This window comes from Dasypus novemcinctus, chromosome 19 (genome assembly GCF_030445035.2).
Source record: "Dasypus novemcinctus isolate mDasNov1 chromosome 19, mDasNov1.1.hap2, whole genome shotgun sequence".
NCBI lineage: Eukaryota > Metazoa > Chordata > Mammalia > Cingulata > Dasypodidae > Dasypus > Dasypus novemcinctus.
The window spans coordinates 50,091,303-50,096,437 of NC_080691.1; the positions used below are offsets into that span (position 1 = coordinate 50,091,303).

Consider the following 5,135-nt stretch of genomic DNA (forward strand, 5'->3'; position numbering starts at 1 on the left):
ATCCCCGTACTGGGGGCAGGGAGGCGGCGAACGGGATCCGGGCCCCAGGGAGGGGGCGGGCCCTGCGCACAGGCGGGGCGGGGCGGGCGCAGAGCGGCGGCGGCAGCAGCAGGTGGGTCGCGGGAGGTAGTGCGGGTAGGGCTGAGACCCGGCGGGGGAGTGAGGGGTCGAAGGCTCCGGTGCTTGGGGGCAGGGACGAAGCAGAGTTGGTGGCGAGGAGAGGTGCGCGGGGCGTCAGCTTTGGGGTCCGGGGCTCGGTGCGTTGATTCCCCAGCGTGGCGCAGGGGCTGGGGACTGACCGACTTTGTCTGAGGCGAGGTGGCCTGCGTGGGCCACGCCCCGGATGATAGAGCCGCTCCTCTTCCGGGTTTCCATCTTGCTCTTAGATCCCAGATGAGGAGGGTTTCCTACCTCATGCTCCCTGGGAATGTTCCCACCTTGCCCTCAGTGACACTCGGCTCACCTCCCAGGTCCGACTGCACCAGATTAGCTGGGGAGAGGAGGCGGGCAGGCAGGACCCCCGTGCTTCCCCGTGACCCCCGTGACCCCCTGCACCCCTTGCAGCGAGCCCTGAGCCCTCCCCCATCTCAGCCCTCCAGCAGGTGCATGTGTTCACATCACCAGGTCAGGGATGGGGACTGGGCTGTGGGTGGGCAATCCAGAAGGGACTGAAGATGCCTGACCCCACCAGGCAGCCCTTCATTACCTTCTGACCCTGGCAGGTGGCTGGGCCCGCACTCCTCTGCTGCCCACCATGTCCTGGTGACTGCCCAACGCTGCCAACCTGGCACACTTCTGCAGGAAGCTGAATCTGCTGAAGCCACTGGAGGAGTCCACCATGGAGACATCCCTGAATCACTGCCTGTCCACGCTGGACCTGACCCTTCTGGGAGTGGGTGGCATGGTGGGCTCAGGCCTCTATGTGCTCACGGGCACTGTGGTCAAGGAGATGGCTGGCCTGGCTGTACTCGTGTCCTTCGCTGTGGCCGCCATGGCCTCCCTGCTGGCGGCCCTGTGTAGCGTGCCCCGTATGGGTTCTGCCTACCTCTTCACCTACATATCCGTGGGTGAGCTGTGGGCCCTACTCATTGGCTAGAATGTGCTGCTCGAGTACCTCATCGGTGGTGCCGCCGTGGGTCAGACCTGGAGTGGCTACCTGTATGCCATGTTTGGCCACCACATCTACAACTTTACTTAGACCCAATAAGCAGCTGGCAGGTGCCCTTTCTGGCCCGTTACCCAGACTTCCTGGCCACTGGCATCCTACTTCTGGCCTCTGTCTTCGTCTCCTGTGGAGCCCACATCTCCTCCTGGCTCAACCGCACCTTCTCGGCCATCAGCCTCTGCGTCATCCTCTTTATCATCATCCTGGGCTTCTCGCTGGCCTGCCTGGAAAACTGGAGCGCAGAGGAGGGCGGGTTTGCACCCTTCGGCTTCTCGGGCATCATGGCTGGCACTGCCACCTGCTTCTACGCCTTCGTGGGCTTCGACGTCATTGCTGCCTCCAGCGAGGAGGCCCGGAACCCGCGGAAGGCCGTGCCCATGGCCATCGCCATCTCTCTCGGCCTGGCGGCCACGGCCTACATCCTGGTCTCCACTGTGCTTACCCTCATGGTTCCCTGGCACAGCCTCGACCCAGACTCTGCATTCACTGACACCTTCTACCAGCGGGGCTACAGCTGGGCCGGCTTCATCGTGGCTGTGGGCTCCATCTGCGGTGAGGAAGCAGCGCCTTGCAGGGTGGGAACTGGGTGGGGTGGTGGGGGGAGAGGCAGCCCCATGTCCTGGGCTTCCCGGGTTAACCCCTGCTGTGTAACTGCCCCAGGAGGGCTCTGATGATTAGAGAATCCTCCACTCCCACTCACCACCTTCCCCAAATTCTTCAACAGGCCTGTGACTGACACTGGGTTGGAGGTAACTGAGCACCCCACACCCATCCAGGTCCACCCTTGCTGACAGGCCCGTCACTCCTGCTCCTCTGCCGCAGCCATGAACACGGTCCTGCTCAGTAACCTCTTCTCCCTGCCACGCATCGTCTATGCCATGGCAGCTGATGGGCTCTTCTTCCAGGTGTTTGCCAGCGTGAACCCCGGGACCCATGTCCCTGTGGTGGGCATCCTGGTGTTTGGGGTCTTCATGCCACTCCTATCGCTGGTACTCGACCTCAATGCACTGGTGCAGTTCCTGTCCCTCGGGACGCTGCTCGCCTACACCTTCTTGGCAGCCAGCATCATCGTGCTGCGCTTCCAGAAGACCTCTCAGCCCAGCTCCCCAGGTGTGGCCAGCCCCGACCCTGAGGGCAAGGAGCACAACTCCTTCTCAGAGAACCTCCATTTGGTGGGGGATGAGCATGCGTCAGGTCCCGAGCCCAGGCAGTTGAGGCCGGCCCTGAGGCCCTACCTGGGCTTCCTGGGTGAGTCTGGCCATGGAACCACTGTGGCTTGGGCACTCGGCCTCCTGGTGGCCTCTGCCATCACCCTGAGCTGTGTGTTCATCTTTGGGGACTTGGCCCTGCACCTCCCACGCTGGGGCTACATCCTGCTGGTCCTGCTCAGTGGGGTCACCGTTCTGCTCAGTCTCGCTGTCCTGGCGGCCCACCAGCAGGAGAGCCTACAGTATACCTTCCAGGTACCGCCCCAACCCACACTCTCCACCCCTTGCTCGTAGCCCATCTGGCTCCATGGCCAGCTTCTGCCACTGCAGAATGAACGAGGAGGACTTGGAGGGCTGGGGACGCCACTGCATGTGGCCACCCTTTCTTTCTGCATGGGGGCGGGTGAGCACATGCCTCCTAAATCTCCTGGAAAAAGGAGGCCCTCGGGTAGCAGATCTTCCCCACAGCTCAGCTGTTATCCCCTCAGATGCCCCTGGTGCCCCTGACGCCAACTTTGAGTATCCTCCTCAACATCTGCCTCATGCTGAAGCTAAGCTACCTGACCTGGCTGTGGTTTTTCGTCTGGCTGCTGATTGGTGAGTTGGGGTGAGGGGGGACATGGGAGGTCGGGATGCTGAGCAGGTGGTGGGAAGAGGGCCAGGTGGGCTGGACCTGCCTCTCAGACCCTCTCACTGTCGCAGGACTCCCCGTGTATTTTGGCTATGAAATCCAGCACAGCAAGGAGAACCTGCGCGCTACGTGGTGTTCCCCAGCAGCAGCCTGGAGGAGACGGTGCAGGCTGTGCAGCCACCTGCCCAGGAGCCTGACCACACGGAACAGCCTGTCAGGCTGTGAGGCCACCCGTGACCTGCCAGTGCCTGTGCCCCTTCTGTCCTGGGCAGCTTCGGCTGGCATGGGTCAGGGAACCTCCGGCCCTCAGGTCCTCAGCCACCAGCGCAAAGTTCCAGGTGTTCGGGGAGTGGGCCATGGCCAGCGTTGATGGCATGGACTCTGCCCAGTGCCTTCCTGCAGATTGTGACACACTCTAGCCAAAGGCCAGGCAGCTGGGTGGGCTAGAAAGAAGCCCACGGTTCTGGGAGATCTACAATAATACCTACCCGGCCATCTGCGTGGCCTGCTGCCGTGTCCACTGTGGCATTCTTTGTGGCACTGAGTCCTCACCTACCCCTGGGAACTAGTTGATTGCCCCAGGGCCCAGCAGAGATGCCAAAAGTTCTAGAAAATGGCAGATCAGGGCTGGGCCAGGCCAGTGCCCTCTGCCCAGCTCAGAAAGGAGACATGCACGGTGAGCATGGACCATGTCTTCAAGGGGCAACAGGGCCCATGACAGAAGTGGGGTCAGGAACCATCTGCAGACTTCCCCATGTCCCCTGGGAACAGAGGCTCGGGTCTAAGGCTGTGGTTCCCAGAGAACCTTTGACTTCCCAGGACTCCAAGACAGTAGGTTGTGTGTCTGAGGCCTGCTCGGGGATGTTGAGACCCCCCACACTCACACCCCACTGCGGGCACATGCCTGCGTGGCCCACGCCCACCTTGGCAGCCCACAGGTGCTGTCACTGCCATCAGCAGACTAAGGCCATAGCTCTTTCCAAGCTCCAGCCTGCATTTCGATTCTCCCAGGTGGCAGCTCTCAGCTGCCACAGCCCACACTCATGCCCTCTCCCTCTGCCCTCCCACTCAGGGGATTTGAGGTGAGGGCTCAGGGTGGCATGCATACATGAGGGGGCCCCATTCCTGGCGCGGGGGGTGTCTCGAAAAAAAGCCCCAGCCCTCCACCTCCCCCACGGCTGGGCAGTGCCTACCGCTGATGCTTCCCCTTCCCATTCCAGACCCATAAAGAAAAGTCAGGAAGCTGGAGGTTTTGTCAGGTTTTAACTCCTCGGCCTTCTCCAGCTGTGACATGAGCTTTCTTGGGGTTCTGCTTTGAAAACCAGGCCTTGGATGGGCCCTCCTTTCCCGCCCTGGCTCTGCTGGCCCACCTCCCCTGGGCATCCTCCAGAGATTGAGGGGCAGCAGGGTCCCCAAGGGCTTTGCAGAGGCTCCTGGAGTTGACTGATCCTGAAGTCAGCCCAGCAGGAGCCCCAGCTCTGGCCCTCCCCTGCCAGGTCCATGACACTCTAAGAGCTACCTACCAGCACAACCCTGGCCACGGGGCCCATGAGAAAGTAGCCCCTTACCACCCCTGCCCACCACCCTGGGATGAAGAGGAGCCTGGTTCCTTCAGCCCTGTCTTGACTGTTGGTTCTGGGAGCAATGGGGAAATTCTCTAGCAGGCAGGACTGGGCCCCACTGAAGGGTCCAGAACTGGAATCTGGCCAGCCAGCTGGGGGCCAGGTCTGCCTCTTTAACATCTATTGGTTGCATTCCTTCCAGATATTTCTTCTGCCTGGGGGGCCTGGGACCCCCAAGTACAGGTGCCCCAGGCTGGGGTGGGTAGCTGCTCAGACAGGTTCCTAGGCAAGGCCTGGGGCAGCAGTGAATTCCAGATGCACTGGGTGCCTGTCCTCAGGGCTCCCAGGAAGCCCAGTGGGCAGGGTGGAGCTTGACTGTGGGTTGACAAGGACTCACATAAAAGGTCCCCAAAACCCTGCAGTGACCACCAATGTAGCCCCTTTGCCATCTCGTCCCCTCCTAGCCCTCCAAGCCTGGGGTGGCCCCCAGGGAAGGGGCTGATGCTCTGAAGCTGAGCAGGTGCTACCCACACCTCCATTCTGTAGACGAGCCCCAAAGCTGGATGATA

At 61.7% G+C, this 5,135-nt stretch overlaps 1 pseudogene; it reads left to right on the top strand.

The window, feature by feature from the left end:
- Positions 1-754: 754 nt before the first annotated feature.
- On the top strand, positions 755-3,514 carry LOC111759825 (cationic amino acid transporter 4-like; annotated as a pseudogene).
- The last annotated feature ends 1,621 nt before the right edge of the window (positions 3,515-5,135 follow it).